Below are 18,826 nucleotides of genomic sequence, written 5' to 3'. Positions count from 1 at the left end.
ATACGCCTACATCCAGTGTACACAACCACACAATACATTCACTTACATCTGATGTACAACACAATACATATACGTGCACAACGTACAACACAATGAATACATATGTCACGATATCACAACTACACAATGCACTTACATAGTACCGCATGTACACAACACAACATGTACGCCATGCACATATTACCACACGTATACTAGTACCATATGTACAACATGTACATAGTACCACCTATACACAACACCATCTGCACAACATGTACACAACATCACATGTACATGACACCACTTGCACAATGTGTACACAACGCCACATGTACATCGTACCACTTGTACAATGTGTACACAACGCCAGACGTACACAACACCACATGCACGACACCACATGTACATATCACCATATGCATGACATATACACAACACCACCTGTAGACAACGCCACATGTACAACATGTACACGAGACCACATGGTCACAACACCACTTGTACAATCATGCACACAACACCATACATATGTAGCACCACATGTACAACATGCACACAACACCATATGTACATAGCACTACATATACAACATGTACATAGCACCCTATGTACACAACATTGCATATCCAACATTCGCACATCACCATATGCACAAAACACCACATATCCATCAAGCACTCAGTATGATATGCACACAACACCACATATCCAGCATGTACATAGCACCATCTATACCAACACTACATATGCAACATTCACACAATACTATCTGTACCACCCTGTACAAAATATTGCATGAACAACATGTACACATACTATATATACACAATATCACATGCACACAACATCACAGATGTAACATGTACAACATATACAACATATACACAACAATAGTACCACACATCCAAAACCACACTATCTCTACCAAGCACCTTGATTCTAGTGTCTTATCCATGCTTGTCCCAGCATGTCGCAAACCACACTGCTTTCATTTCGCTGATGTATCCCTCGGTATAGCATGTCCATAACATAGACATAATATAATCACATAATATCAACTCATAACCACATGATATTGACCTCATTGATTTGTCAGGGCTACTCTTCCCAACTAATTCCGCATAAGACAAGGAACCTCTTCATGCCATTCATCTACATAAGAATCGTTCTTCCACTAGAATGATCCTTGATGACCTTGTCAGATAGTAACATAGATACATAGATACATACATATATATAAGCATTAGCATAAACAATCATGATCCTGTCAGACGATGATAAGCATACATATACATGTATACATATAAACATTAACATAAAATAATAATGATCTAGTCAGACAATGACATACATACATACATATGTACATATAAACATTAGCATAAAAAAATAATGATCCATGATGACCCTATCAGACATAACATTCATTCATACATACATGTATATGTATATAGACATCAACATAATCACGATCACAACATAATTACTAGATATCATAAGGTCAAGGTTAAGAGAACTCCCTTTATGTGTGCAACACATGTGCAACATCGAGAACAACAATTCCAAACATAGCCAAGGCATGTTGTAGAATTTTCTCTAATTTTTCTACAAATCAGCTAGCTCTGATACCATGTAGAACTTTTTCTACAAATCAGCTAGCTCTGATACCATGTAGAAATTTCCCACCCCTAGTAATGCAATGTACTAAAGCAAAACACTTGATCTACTTCTACAAACAATTGAGCAGAAGCTTAATCGAATTGAGCAAGATCAATAAGAACACATATAACTAATATGGAGAAATCAAACACACATAACACAGAAGATATAACCAGGGGAAAGCACCAGCCTAAAACCCCATCTTTGTATTATCATACAAGTGTAAATATGTCCGGATTACACAAGGCCATAGCTCGGAAGTTATCCAGCTCTCAGTACAATCCCTCTGCTGCTCATAGACAGTCAAAGGATTTTCACAAACCTTCTCCTCTGCCCTCCAAGCCTCCTATTTCCTTGTGCAGTTTCCTTGGGGTCCAGTGCTTCCACCTGTGTGAATTGGCCTCTTCACACACTCACTAACCTATGATCTAACTGCACAAACCTGAAGGAGATAAATCCTCATCATGGATGAGATTCCTTTATAGGAAAAATATTCATCCAACTGATAGTACATTGTCCCTTCTCTGATCTCAACTGGGTCTCTGACAGAACTGACATGCATAAGTTATCCATGAGTGAATACACAATTATATGAAAATAATAGTGGTCACATGCATGCAAGCATCAACAAACTATATCTCATTAATTTAACAACTTGTTAAATTAATCTAACTGAACTTGACTAAGTTAAACTAAGTCAGCTGATCCTCTCAATATAGAACTCATCCTTAATTCCTCAATCAATGGAGCAAATCAAGGACACATTCCCCAATTAGTGGAGAAATAATTGCATGTTCTCACAAAGACTTCAAGTTTGCTTTTCCTTAACTAATTAACTAATGGAGAATTAATTAATTAATATTCCAAACTGCTGGTAAGACCAAATTCGAATTTACTTCCTATAGATAGACCAGGGACTGCTATAAATAGGAAGGGACCCAGAAATGCTATCGTTAGAAGATGCTATTTTTAGCAGTTTCACCTCTCACCCAAGGTGGCCAAAATGCTCATTGGCCAAACTACTATTTTTAGAAGTGCTATTTTTAGCACTTCCTAAATTTAGCATTTCTTGTTGCACACTTTTCAACACTCCCTCTCAATAAGAAATGCTTCCTCTCGAACCCGATCCTGTAACTCTGGAATGTTCTGCATGCAACACATCTACCAAGTGCAGTTGCTCCAGCAACACTTGGAACAAAAAAACTCCCAACTGACCTCTCTGTTGGGCTAGAAACATACTCTGATGCTGAAGCTCTACCTGCTGCTGACAAGTGCTCCCTCTCTGACCTCTATGCTACTGCAACATCTCCATGCATCTCGCACCGTTGCACCCTTCTCTGTGCTACCATGCACTGTGCAACACACTTGTGCCTCTCGCATTGCTGCAGCTTGCATGCTCTGCGTTGTCCTAGGATTCCCTGCATTGTAGCTCTCTCTGCCGCTCCATTCGCATCTGTCTCTACCCAATCAGTCATTTCCTGCTACTCCACATCAGGGCTTCCGTAGCAAGGTCTCATCCAAGAGGTTGGGTACCTCAAGGATCCTACCCCTCCTGCTTGGGATGATCACTCTATATCACCCCACCTCCTACCTGGAGGTATGGCTGCATGTGATCCCTCTGCCCACCTGACTCGAAATTTCCTCCTACTGAAGGTCTCTACATGAGTAGATGTCTCTAATCGATCTCCACTCAGCTTCCCCTGTTGTGGCTGCTCCACAACCTCCTGAAGCTGCCGCACCAATCATGGCTTCTCCACAATTGTCTGGGATTTCTTCTGGCGCTGCATGTTGAGAGGTAATTTACTCTCCCTCTCAACCACCAAGTATCTAACCTTTGACTTGCTCCTCAAGGCTTTGCATGCATCTTGTACCTCAAGTGCATACAGGTTCTTGGCTAGCACACCAACCTATTTCCACTTTCCCGCCGTCACGAAATTTTCTAGAAAAAGAGTTGATTTTAAATCAGCGATATCTCCCTCATCCGAACTCCGATTCAGCTGATTTTTTTTTTTTTTTTTTGGGTATTTTTCCACAAGGAATCCAAATCTACAATTTGTTTCTAAAAATTTTGTACAGAAATTTTGAGATCTTCTCTGCAAACTCTCGGCCCAAAACTCAAAACTTCAAAATCTCCTCTAGTATATTGTTCTTCCTTGATCACCTGTGCTCCGATACCATGTAGAATTTTCTCTAATTTTTCTACAAATCAGCTAGCTCTGATACCATGTAGAACTCTTTCTACAAATCAGCTAGCTCTGATACCATGTAGAACTTTTTCTACAAATCAGTTAGCTCTGATACCATGTAGAAATTCCCACCTGTAGATCACCTGGTAATGCAATGTACTAAAGCAAAACACTTGATCTACTTCTACAAACAATTTAGCGGAAGCTTAATCGAATTGAGCAAGATCAATAAGAACACATATAACTAATATGGAGAAATCAAACACACATAACACAGAAGCTATAACCACGGGAAAACACCAGCCTAAAACCCCATCTTTGTATTATCATACAAGTGGAAATATGTTCGAATTACACAAAGCCTTAGCTCAGAAGCTATCCAACTCTCAGTACAATCCCTCTGCTGCTCATAGACAGTCAAAGGCTTCTCACAAATCTTCTCCTCTACCCTCCAAGCCTCCTATTTCCTTGTTCAGTTTCCTTGGGGTCCAGTGCTTCCACCTGTGTGAATTGGCCTCTTCACACACTCACTAACCTCTGATCTAACTGCACAAACCCGAAGGAGATAAATCCTCATCATGGATGAGATTCCTTTATAGGAAAAATATTCATCCAATTGATAGTACATTGTCCCTTCTCTGATCTCAACTGGGTCTCTGATAGAACTGACATGCATCAGTTATCCATGAGTGAATACACAGTTATCTGAAAATAATAGTTGTCACATGCATGCAACCATCAACAAACTATATCTCATTAATTTAACAACTTGTTAAATTAATCTAACTAAACTTGACTAAGTTAAACTAAGTCAACTGATCCTCTCAATATAGAACTCATCCTTAATTCCTCAATCAGTGGAGTAGGATCCTTGAGGTACCCAACCTCTTTGATTCGACTTTGCTACGAGAGCCCCGATGAGGAGTAGTAGAACTGATTGATTGGGTAGAGACATATGCAGATGGAGCGACAGGCAGAGCTACAGTGCAGGGAATCCCAGGACAGCGCAAAGCATGCAGGCTATAGCAATGCGAGAGGCACAAGTGTGTTGCATAGTGTAGGGTAGCACAGAGAAGGGTGCAACAGTGCGAGATGCATGGAGATGTTGCTGTAGCGTAGAGGTCAGAGAGGGAGCACTATTCAATAGCAGGTAGAGCTTCAACATCATTGTATGTTTCTAGCCCAATAGAGAGGTCAGTTGGGAGTTTATTTGTTCTGAGTGTTGCTGGAGCAACCGCACTTGGTAGATGTGTTGCATGCAGAACATTCCAGAGTTACAGGATCAGGTTCGAGAGGAAGCCTTTCTTGTTGAGAGGGAGTGTTGAAAAGTGTGCAAAAAAGATATGCTAAATTTAGGAAGTGCTAAAAATAGAACTGCTAAAAATAGCACTTCTAAAAATAGCGGTTTGGCCAATAAGCATTTTGGCCACCTTGGGTGAGAGGTGAAACTGCTAAAAATAACATCTTCTAAAAATATCATTTCTGGGTCCCTTCCTATTTATAGTAGTCCCTGGTCTATCTATAGGAAGTAAATTCGAATTTGGTCTTACCAGCAGTTTGGAATATTAATTAATTAATTCTCCATGAGTTAATTAGTTAAGGAAAAGCAAACTTGAAGTCTTTGTGAGAACATGCAATTATTTCTCCACTAATTGGGGAATGTGTCCTTGATTTTCTCCACTAATTGGGGAATGTGTCCTTGATTTTCTCCACTGATTGAGGAATTAAGGATGAGTTCTATATTGAGAGGATCAGTTGACTTAGTTTAACTTAGTCAAGTTTAGTTAAACTAATTTAACAATTTGTTAAATTAATGAGATACAGTTTGTTGATGCTTGCATGCATGTGACCACTGTTATTTTCAGATAACTGTGTATTCACTCATGGATAACTGACGCATGTCAGTTCTGCCAGAGACCCAGTTGAGATCAGAGAAGGGACAGTGTAATATTAGTTGGATGAATATTTTTCCTATAAAGGAAGCTCATCCATGATAAGGATTTGTCTCCTTCAGGTTTGTGTAGTTATTTCAAAGGTTAGTGTTGTGTGTGAGGTGAGAATCACACAGGTTGCAGCTGGAGGACCCAGGAAAACTATGCATAGAAATAGGAGGCTTGGAGGGCAGAGGAGAAGGTTTGTGAGAAGCCTTTGACTGTCTATGAGTAGTAGAGGGATTGCACTAAGAGCTAGATAGCTTCCGAGCTAAGGCTTTGTGTAATCCGGACATATTTCCACTTGTATGCTAATACAGAGATGGGGTTTTAGGCTGGTGCTTTCCCCTGGTTATATCTTCTGTGTTATGTGTGTTTGATTTATCCATATTATTTATATGTGTTCTTATTGATTTTGCTTAATTTGATTAAGCTTCCGCTAAATTGTTTGTAGAAGTAGATCAAGTGTTTTGCTTTAGTACATTGCATTACCAGGTGATCTACAGGTGAGAAATTTCTACATGGTATTAGAACTAGCTAATTTGTAGAAAAATTCTACAAAATTCTATATGGTATCAGAGCACAAGTGATCAAGGAGAGAACAGTATACTGAGAGGAGATTTCAAAGTTTTGAGTTTTGGGCCGAGAGTTTGCAAGGAAGATTTGAACATTTATGTACCTAATTTTTAGAAATAAATAGCAGATTTAGATACCTTGTGGAAAAATACCGAAAATCAAAAAAAAAATTCGCTGAATCGGAGTTCGGATGAGGGAGATATCGCTGATTTAAAATCAGCTCTTTTTCTAGAAAATTTCGTGCCGACGGGAAATAGAAGTGGAAACAGATTGGTGTGCTAGCCAAGAACCTATATGCACTTGAGGTACAAGATGCATGCAAAGCCTTGAGGAGCAAGGCAAAGGTTAGATACTTGGTGGTTGAGAGGGAGAGTATATTACCTCTCAACATGCATCGCCAGAAGAAGTCTTAGACGATTGTGGAGGAGCCACGATTGGTGCAGTAGCTTCAGGAGGTTGTGGAGTAGCCACAACTAGAGAAGCTGAGTGGAGATCAAGTAGAGACATCTACTCGTGCAGAGACCTCCAGTAGGGGGAAACTTCGAGCCAGGTGGGCAGAGGGATCACATGCAGCCATACCTCCAGGTAGGAGGTGGGCCGATATAGAGTGATCGTCCCAAGGATGAGGGGTAGGATCCTTGAGGCACCCAACCTCTTGGATGAGACCTTGCTACGGGAGTCCCGATGTGGAGTAGCAGGAACTGACTGATTGGGTAGAGACAGATGCGGATGGAGCAACAGAGAGAGCTACAGTGCAGGGAATCCCAGGACAGCGCAAAGCATGTAGGTTGCAGTGATGCGAGAGGCACAAGTGTGTTGCACAGTGAAGGGTAGCACAGAGAAGGGCGCAACGATGTGAGATGCATGGAGATGTTGCAGTAGCGCAAAGGTCAGAGAGGGAGCACTTGTTAGCAGCAGGTAGAGCTTCAGCATCAGAGTATGTTTCTAGCCCAACAGAGAGGTGAGTTGGGAGTTTTTTGTTCCGAGTGTTGTTGGAGCAACCGCACTTGGTAGAAGTGTTGCATGCAGAACATTCCGAAGGTACAGGATCAGGTTCTAGAGGAAACCTTTCTTCTTGAGAGGGAGTGTTGAAAAGTGTGCAACAAGAAATGCTAAATTTAGGAAGTGCTAAAAATAGAACTGCTAAAAATAGCACTTCTAAAAATAGTAGTTTGGCCAATGAGCATTTTGGCCACCTTGGGTGAGAGGTGAAACTGCTAAAAATAACATCTTCTAAAAATAACATTTATGGGTCCCTTCCTATTTATAGCAGTCCCTGGTCTATCTATAGGAAGTAAATTCGAATTTGGTCTTACCAACAGTTTGGAATATTAATTAATTAATTCTCCATGAGTTAATTAGTTAAGGAAAAGAAAACTTGAAGTCTTTGTGAGAACATGCAATTATTTCTCCACTAATTGGGGAATGTGTCTTTGATTTGCTCCACTGATTGAGGAATTAAGGATGAGTTCTATATTGAGAGGATCAGTTGACTTAGTTTAACTTAGTCAAGTTCAGTTAGATTAATTTAACAAGTTGTTAAATTAAAGAGATTCAGTTTGTTAATGCTTGCATGCATGTAACAACTGATATTTTCAGATAACTAAATATTATGGCTTAAATAACTCATGCATGTCAGTTCAGACAGAGACCTAGTTGAGATCAGAGAAGGGACAGTGTACTATTAGTTGGATGAATAATTTTCCTATAAAGGAAGCTCATCCATGATGATGATTTATCTCCTTCAGGTTTGCGCAGTTAGATCAGAGGTTAGTGAGTGTGTGAAGAGGCCAATTCACACAGGTGGCAGCATTGGACCCCAAGGAAACTGCATAAGGAAATAGGAGGCTTGGAGGGTAGAGGAGAAGGATTGTGAGAAGCCTTTGACTCTCTATGAGCAACAGAGGGATTGTACTGAGAGCTGGATAGCTTCCGAGCTAAGGCTTTGTGTAATCCGGACTATATTTCCACTTGTATGCTAATATAGAGATGGGGTTTTAGGCAGGTGCTTTCCCCAGGTAAATTCTTCTGTGTTATGTGTGATTGATTCCTTCTTATCAATTATATATGTTCATGCTTGATATTTCTCATGTTCGATTAAGCTTCTGCTAAATTGTTTGTAGAAGTAGATCAAGTGTTTTGCTTTAGTACATTGCAATACCAGGTGATCTACAGTAGGAATTTCTACATGGTATTTGAGCTAGCTGATTTGTAGAAAAAGTTCTACATGGTATCAGAGCTAGGTGATTTGTAGTAAAATTCTACAAAAATTCTACATGGTGTCAGAGCTAACTGATTTGTAGAAAAAAGTTATACATGGTATCAGAGCTAGCTGATTTGTAGAAAGATTCTACTTTGATTATAGGGGAAAGCACCAACCTAAAACCCCATATTTGTATTATCATACAAGTGGAAATATAGTCCGGATTACACAAAGCCTTAGCTCGGAAGCTATCCAGCTCTCAGTACAATCCCTCTGCTGCTCATAGATAGTCAAAGGCTTCTCACAAACCTTCTCCTCTGCCCTTTAAGCCTCCTATTTCCTTGTGCACTTTCCTTGGGGTCCAGTGCTTCCACCTGTGTGAATTGGCCTCTTCACACACTCACTAACCTCTGATCTAACTACACAAACTTGAAGGAGATAAATCCTCATCATGGATGAGCTTCCTTTATAGGAAAAATATTCATCCAACTGATAGTACATTGTCCCTTCTCTGATATCAACTGGGTCTCTAACACAACTGACATGCATCAGTTATCCATGAGTGAATACACAGTTATCTGAAAATAATAGTTGTCACATGCATGCAAGCATCAACAAACTATATCTCATTAATTTAACAACTTGTTAAATTAATCTAACTGAACTTGACTAAGTTAAACTAAGTCAGCTGATCCTCTCAATATAGAACTCATCCTTAATTCCTCAATCAGTGGAGAAAATCAAGGACACATTCCCCAATTAGTGGAGAAATAATTGCATGTTCTCACAAAGACTTCAAGTTTGCTTTTCCTTAACTAATTAACTCATGGAGAATTAAAAAATTAATATTCCAAACTGCTTGTAAGACCAAATTCGAATTTACTTCCTATAGATAGACCAGGGACTACTATAAATAGGAAGGGACCCAGAAATGATATTTTTAGCAGTTTCACCTCTCACCCAAGGTGGTCAAAATGCTCATTGGCCAAATTGCTATTTTTAGCAGTTCTATTTTTAGCACTTCCTAAATTTAGAATTTCTTGTTGCACACTTTTCAACACATATGACGCCTCAAATCCATTCACCTTACCTTTCTTGATTACCTTTCCCATGACTGTCCTACCATCATCCATTTGCACTAATGGACCCAACCAATCCAACTAGCTGTCATACTCTTGGCTTCAACTGCCCTTAGTCATGCACCGAGCTTCCTCTAGGTCTTGCCTTACATGTTGGGTACCACATAGCTTTCCCCAAGCTCCATTAACTTTCCTCTTTCCCAACCAATTCCCAAGACTTTCAAAACAGAAAAGGAAAGCACAAGAAACAAACAAGAAGAAAACCATGAAAATCAATAATAATACGACACCACAAACAAAGTGGCATGATCATGCACTAGACATAACAAAACTGCAAATCAAGCACAAGCAAATCACAAAAGACCAAAAGCACAAGACTAACAATAGACACCATGACTCAATCCCCATGGTTCCCAGTGCTTCCAAAGGAAAGCTCAACCTGAGCCTTCTTCAAGATTTCATGGCAGTCTCTTTGCCATGCAATCCCCTGCATCATATTTCCATGAACACATAACTATCAATGCATAAATAAACATAAAAACATACTAGTTACCTTACCTTGTTGTGCCAAGCACATTGTCTTGTAACTGAACACGTCCATGTCTTCTCTCAAGGGGCTCCAATTCCCTTGACGAATCCATCCATAATTAGAAACTAGCTGATATACCTATCAAATACATGTTCATGACTATAGCACATATCCACATAATGTCAGACAAAATCAAGGTTAAGAAGACTTCCTATATGCAAAGCACTCATTCGTTTGGAATTAGGGTTTCCAAACATAGCCAAAAGAATTATTGTCCAATTCCTTTCTTCTACCTTTTCACTTTGTTGGAATCAAGGCTTACTATGTGTTGTCACATCACCCAACTATTAGTTATATAAACACATCAACTATTACCTTGTCATGCTAATACCAAGCATGTTTCCTGCAACTCTTCACACATGTCAACCAAACATTCCAAATATCAAGACAATCATATTTATCAATTTGAAATCAACCTTTACCGACACTAAAAATCATTTCATAATCCATAGTCAACTCATAGTCATTAGACATAATGCTAGAACTATCACGTACTACACTCAAGTACATATCAACTGTCTCAACACATATGTATTAGTACAATCATCTTAAAACAAGATCATTGGAACACATACTCATATTATGAAATTCATCAAACATTCAACCAAATTGCAAACATAGCATGTTAAATAAATCAACTAGATGACATAATAGACACCAAGCACTCGAACACCTAATAGAATTCATAATCAAATAGTCAAGCACAAAGTATACAACATAAGCAAGTTCATACCTTAATGTATCTCAGGGGAGGTGATCTTGTCTACACAATCAATCTAGATTAGCACGATATAACTTCACAACATATCAACTCAACCACAAATAAGGTCATGATATCCATAATAGTCACTAGCTAACATGTCCACATCATAAGCTCATAAACATTTATCATTCATACATAATAATCACATCTACATAGTCAGTCTAGATTAGTATGACATAATATCACAACATATTAACTCATACCTAAATTTCATAACCCTAACCATTCACATAGACCAATCCAACTTAGTATGATACATATAACATCAAGATATTAATGTAATAACCCTAATCATCAAGTTACTAGCATATAACAACAACAAGTTATATATCATGCTCATCAACAACATATAACATAATCATCAAGCTAACTATCATATAACAACAAGAAGTTATATATCATGTTCATCAACAACATATAACCTAATCATCAAGCTAACTATCATATAATAACAACAAGTTAACTTATAACATACTCATCAACAACATATAACATAATCATCAAGTTATATAACATAAAACAAAAATAGCCTTGCATATAACCACATGATACTATCATTCATGACTATCTGACACATGTGCATATGACTACACTAATCAACTAGCATCTATCATGTCTGTAACCATAACATCAATAGAATTAAGGCATACACATAAACATAATGCACATAACAATCCTTAACCTACATACATGCATGCCCAACATACAACCCTGTATGACGACATGGTCTTGCCTCGATGTCCAATGTTGCAAATTCACTTTGATGATTTGCATACCCTGCTCTATCTCAGCCAACACATTAACATCATAACATACCAATAGCATGATGATGACCTAATTGCAAACAATGACCTTATGCACAACAACCTTCACCATGATAATGCATTCATAACAACATATAGACATCGACATGCATAACAAATGCATATACAACCATACACTCATGACAACGCATCCCACAACAACACCATCAACCTTCACATGGCGACATCACTACAAACATGAACAACGCCATGCAAATGAGATAAGCACATGGATTACAAGCATAAGGAACACATACGCAACTGACACAAATGCATGACCAACACACAACCCATCCAGTCTAAGGGGTGAACCATGCTTTGATACCACACTGTAACACCCTCCTCCCACATCTACCCAAGTAACCAGCTAACCAGAGTAAACATGTGACGAGAAGTTACTATGATATGATTCAACCTTCTAAGTCATGTTAAGGGAGTGGAACAGATGGAAACACACCATACATACCTTCAACATTAGTAATAGGACTCCTAGGAACCATCACAACCTTTTTGCTAACTAGCCCTTGAGTCCCATTAAGGTTTTAGACCACTTGACCCCCGGATGCTCCCATGATATGGGTCTGAAATCATCTAGGAGACCCAGGACGCTCTCATGACAAGGCATGCCAACGTCCAGTGACAATTTTGATTAGTGTTGTGCCAACGTCCCTCGGATTTGAGCCACTTTTTCAGGCCCAGAGCCCAGGTCAATTCCCAGAATTCAATGATACCTTTAAAATAGAGAGATAACAATGGAATGATGATACAAATGCAATTACTTGAACAAGTCCTTGACTAGACCCCTACTAGCCATGACAGGCATATTGTCAAACATGTCGCAAATATGTAATCTATAGGTGCAAATAACAGATCTAAGCATAGGGGTCTCATTCTTATCTGAGATTCACTATAAGGCATTGTTTCTGTATCACTTTAGCTATGGTTTCATCCATTAGGCCATAGATACATTGTTCATTCACATTCAAGTAAAAACATGATGGGAGCCATACATATCCATTGTCATAATACACATTCATAACCAACATAATAACAACAGAAATACCAAGGAAACAATATCCATATAATCCACATATAAACTAGTGTAATACTCATAAGGTAACAAGGAGAAATAACCTCATATTAATGATGCAAAATCCAACCCGGTATGGGACTACCACATTCCACGTGACCGTAGACATGGCTGAGCCAAATCTCTCTTCAGCCAGTCACCCCCGTGCCATATTCTAAGCATGAATGTGGGATCTCATAAAACACATCAATCAAAACCATCTAGGGCTTCCAGAGGCCAAACCACCTCAACCCATCAAACAATGATTCCACCTCATGGCCAAACATCACAAAACCATCATCAGATTGGTATCTACCCAAGCCTTCCAGGGCTCTAGAGCGTTTGTTCCAACCAAGGCTTCCAGGACTAGTAACTCAACCTACAGCTGCCACTGGGATTCCAGAGTGTTTTTCAAACTAGGGCTTCTAGGACTAGTAACTCAACCCAACAAGGGCTTCCAGAGTGTTTGTCCAACCAAGGCTTCCATGACTAGTAACTCAACCCAAGCTGTTACAGGGCTTCTAGAGTGTTTGTCCAACCAAGGCTTCCAGGAACTAGTAACTCAACCCAAGCTAAAGTAAACATGAGAACCAACCAGAAAACAAAGAAATAACCCCACAACACCATGGTTATCTATGAAATGGTAAGGCTAGCAAAATGCACTGTTAATCCAGGCAATCCTCCATGCTAATGACAGATCATAACCAAGAAACCACATGCATGTGCCATGCATGCCAAAACTAGTGAGGAAAACATACATGCCACTTCGTACCTGCAAGAAAAACCCAATGTCGCTCCTGATATTTGATGTCCTCTTGTGCTTTCCTACTCTTCATTTTCCTTCTTGCTCCAAGCATCCAAGTATGCCATACTCTCTAAGAGTGCTCAAAGAAAACTTTAAGTGTCCAAGAGTATGAGAGAGAGAGAAAAGAAGAGAGAGCTCCAAAATTGAACTGACAGAAGTCTATAAACTAATCCTCATAAGCCTTTTAATCAATTGGCCTCTATTTTCTTCATTTTCCATTATTTTCCTTCAGTTTCCTCCTCACATGCAACCTGTGACCTTTCACTCTTCTTTTATCCTAATTTCCATTATTTTCATAAATAAAATGCCAAATAATGCATCTTTGCCTTTCCAAAGCCTTTTCCATTGCCTTTTCCAATTTCCTTAGCCACAATAACCTAAATGAACACCCACTAGGATGTTTTCCCCACCATTCAGCTTGTAATACGTGTCCCAGGACCATGGTCTTATATTTTTTTACATGAATTTTTAACGAATGCTGTTACAAGTGCAAAATTTTTATTCAAATTTTGCACTCTAAAAGATGTTTGCACCTAAGGAGACTTGATCCCTTTTGGTTGTTGCTAGATTGGTGGTTAAGATGGATCCCTCTCGTCTCTTTCTAGATCCACGATTAAGATGGATCCCTCTCGACTCTTGCTAGATCCATGGTTAAGATGGATCTATACTGGTAGGTAAAATAAAGGAGTGTACCTTTGACAACTTTGAACATTCCATAGAATTGCTTATACCGAAGGCTTTCCATGTGCTACACCAAAATTAAAGTGAATTTGCATTAAACATACTAAGTGCATTCCCTCCATCTAGCTCTAAGTGACCACAGTTTGAGTAAAATTATTTCCCAAAATCCTCTTCCTTTTCATGTATAGAGAACCCATTTATGTAAGTAATTATAAATGTATAAATATTCTGTTATACATAATGCATTAAGGAAATTTCACTAGAATTTAATGGACTGTTGCTAGAATTTATCAAATTCAATTAAGTAAACAAAATTTCTCATCATGATTTACAAACCCTATAATTTATGTAAACCTTGCTTAGTATAAGTACAAATTTATATATTTCAAGTTCTAAATTCAACTCCCGGAAATAAGGCAACTTCAAACATTATTTTTATTCATGCAAATAAACACATTTAGTAAGACTTATAGTCCGCCATAATCTATGCAATTATTTATACAAATTTAGGTAGGAGTAAAAATGTAAAATGCAGATTTACGAGAGGTCATTTGCTACCAAAATTTATACAAGTTTTTGCCTAAGAATAGGCAAGAGGATTATGTAATTAATTTCTCAACTTCACAGATCAGATTAGTCCAAAAAATTTCTTATAAACTAGGATTATATATACATTCATGTTGAGACTCAAACATAACTTTATATCTTTGCATATATGTATGTATACCATAATCATGTGAACACTTTTTCTTTATTATAAAATTAAACAATACAAACTTTCACTCTCCCCTTGTAATAATCAAATTTTTACCAGATATACCATGGTTTCATTATTTACATTGACCCTTGGTACATAGATATTTGTGACATTATTAATATATCTTTACTCTAGCTATGTACTTACAATTATACGAGTTTTATTGATATTTATGAGAAGTGATGTTTACTGTTTACACAATTTCAATGGTTTAGATTATACCAAACCTAGATCTTACTTCATGTAATTGTGGAAACAAAGGAGGCATTGGATTAGAGACTTGTACCTTCATATCACATGTATCACGTTAATTTAGTTAAAGTATAAGTCAGTTCCGTCCTCAAATAACACATTATAAGTGAGATTCATTACTCTAACTCTTAAGGCTTCTAAAAATCCCATTATAAATCACACTGAAAAATCTAGGTTTGGGCCCAAATCCTTTTCACGAGATAAATTTGCAAGGCCTTCAAATTACACTAATAATTTAAAACCAATTGACTTTGATCATATCAGTGTGTGGAAACTCAACATTTATGGCGAGAAAGGTCTCAAAATCTTCCCAAAAAATCAGATTAGCTAAGGGTCCAAAGCTGACCTACATAGATTAACATTTTAGGAACAACCATTCATTATAATCTCTTTCCTTATGATGCTCTATGAAGACTAAGAACACTTCTTCTCACTCATAAATCCAAGGATTCAATCAAGATGAGAACTATGGTTAAAAAAAACCCTTCAACTCAACTCCCACGTAAGAAGAGTTAGATTGGGTTATGACCCATGGTTCGGGAGTAGGGATAGTCATATCCTATCACAAAATCTCATTGCACATCTTAGGGATTAAGGATACACTAGAGTTAACCAAATTAGAAATCATGTTGCATCTATTTTGTGTGTACGGGGTTGGATTTTAGTGGACAATTTGAATATTCTTGATTGTTCTCAAGAGGAATGGAGATAGTATGTGGATGCACTGGTAAGAGTGCATATCAGATTGAATGATTGAGAAGATGAGCTTGTTTGGTCTTCTTCACTGCTCAACATATATACTACAAAGCTAGGCTACATTTTCCTGAATGCTTTGGCACACATGGCTAAACCTGAGTAGTGGTGGCGGGTGGTGTGGAAGGCTAAATGTCCTCCGAAGGTGAAGTTGCTAGGCTGGTGCATCATGGAAAATAAATTTCCTACTTGGGAGGCGATGCAACACATGTTTGTAATTGGGTTGGGATGGTGTTCACTTTGTTGAAGGGGCAAATGAAACAATTGACCACCTCTTTGTGTCTTGCACATTCATACAATAGGTATGAATGATTGCAAAATGAGTCTTGGTATACAATGTAGATGGGAAGGGCCAAATTTTGCAACTATTTGGCTCAGTTGGACTCAAGATTGGGCGAATTGAGTAATAAATTCTCTTCCTCTTATCATTTGTTGGGGAGTTTATCTCATGAGGAATAAGGAAATTTTCCAAGGTTTTCCATCTTTCGTAGGAAAAATTGTCATTGAGGGCCTTACTATTCTCAAACACTATCCACAGGTCAAAGACCTGCCAACAGTTAGACCTGTTACTGAATAAATTCCAAACAAATCAATGCCCTAGGCATGCTTTGATGGGGCTTCCCAAGAGGAAGGGGACCCAGATGGAGGGGGTTTCATTCTTAACTCGTCTAAGTAACATGCTTTTCATGTTAAATTTGGAATGGGATCTAGTACAAATAATTGGGATGAAACAATTACATACAAATATTTGATTGCTTTTCCTATTGACAAGGGATGTGACAGGATTCAAATCTACCGTGGTTCATTATTGGTGATTAATTGGGTTAATGTTATACAACATTGCAGGAACATAGATTTGGTTAACATTGTGGAGGATATTCAAAGACTGGGGCTTTCTTTTACATACTTCTCTTGCAGACACATCTACAGAGTCAAGAACCAAAAAGCTGACAAGGTTTCTAAGGATGGCATTCTCTTGGATAGGGGGCTTTGGTAGGTAATTGAGATTTGAGGTTAGGACCATTCCGAGTTTTACCACAAACCTTACATGGACGAGTTTTAGGCTGCATGAGGTATGACTTTAGCCCATGTTGGTTCTTGATTTTTGAGACATTGGCTGCGATGTTACAGGTTCAAGATTACAAGTTTTTTAGCACATTGTTTTCTTAGTGCAAGTTTTTGTCACTCTCTGTGCGCAGAAGGTGGCTTTTGATATCAGGTTCTGCAGGTTCATGTCTATGGATTTATATTTGGCATAATTGTTGTATGTTGTTTCTATTGAAATTATTGAACTGTCTTTATGACTAATATTTTTGTATTATCATTATAGGCTCTCATAGCCTATGACATGTCAAGATGTGGGATATATCTTGAGGAATACACTATCTCTCTGGTGCATATGCTAAAAGTACTTTTGTTTGAAAATGAATGAAATTACGATTTTTTCCTTGGAAAAAAAAACTCCCACTTAAGAGGATTTCATACAACCATTGTAGTCACCATTATAACAATCTTGAGATTACGCATAGTCATTGCATCATCTCTACAACCTCACACCCACAAGTGAATCCTTTTAGCATACATATATAAATGGACCTCAATATATAGAAGCAATAATATTCAACAAAAATATCCTCTTGAATTACCAACCATCAATCACATAAAAATATATATATGATAATTTAACATATTCCCTAAATTCCAAATTCCATACAACAAAAGGAATTTATTTTATTTTTTAATTTACCAACAAAATTCAAAGATAAAATGAACATAATCATAGGAATCAAAGGCAACACTTATTTGAAATTTTCAATATGGCAATTGATATGGGAAGGAGCTTTCCCACACAACCATAGGCTTAGGTGCACATCAAATTTCTACAACTGAGCACCCCCTTGTCGGGCCATGAATTCACAAGGGAAAACTACTAACTCATTGGTAATTGGGCTAGGTGAAAGCAACTTTCCTTCACACATATGATAGAGGCACGAATCTCCTTTCCCAATTGAGCTCGGGCCTTTGCAATCTCCATATGTCATTTAGCTAGCTAGAAAAGAAAATAAGGGAATCCGTTCACTTCTCTTTAGTCCCTCGGTGATTCCCCAACTCTTTCTTGTCATTTTGAACTAGCACACATCAAAATTGCATCCCACTCTACTCAGCTAGATTCCATAACTCTTCTACAAGTGTTTGACAAGTAAAAATTGTTTTTGGGCTACCTAAATCACATCAACAACATTACAATTCACAATTGACACTTTTCCAAACATATTCGAGCACCCAAAACATAATGTAGTCACCCAAAATGCTTAAGCAAACAATCCACTCGTGATTAGAAATATTCCACTTGGGATTCTCACTACTTAGGCACTCGTGTTCCTCTACTCTATGTGTGTGACTATCTTTATGCATGAATGATTGTTTCACACCCTTTTCAATCATGGGTATCTGCTCCCATTCCTAATTTTTCAATAATAAATGTAGTTTGCTACTATAAAGTTTCACATTTACCTCAAGCTCCCAAAAAATACGTGGGTCAACTTCAAAATCTAAGGAATATATTCAACCCATTCCTTTCATTAAATGTTGAAGTACTATTACAACTGCCACCCCATCTTCCATATTTATGGGGGTGACTATTCAACTACCCAATCATTCACAATAGATTGGTTCTTGGGAATGAGGGAAAAGACTTGGATTTTATTTTGAATTTCATGACAAGGTTTTTCTAAAAC

The sequence above is a fragment of the Pinus tabuliformis genome, chromosome 9, assembly GCF_031772625.1.
Source record: "Pinus tabuliformis cultivar Carrire ecotype Pingquan chromosome 9, CPIR1, whole genome shotgun sequence".
NCBI classification, from domain to species: Eukaryota; Viridiplantae; Streptophyta; class Pinopsida; order Pinales; family Pinaceae; genus Pinus; species Pinus tabuliformis.
The sequence above is the reverse complement of the archived record's forward strand: the minus strand, read 5'-3'. Positions refer to the sequence as shown.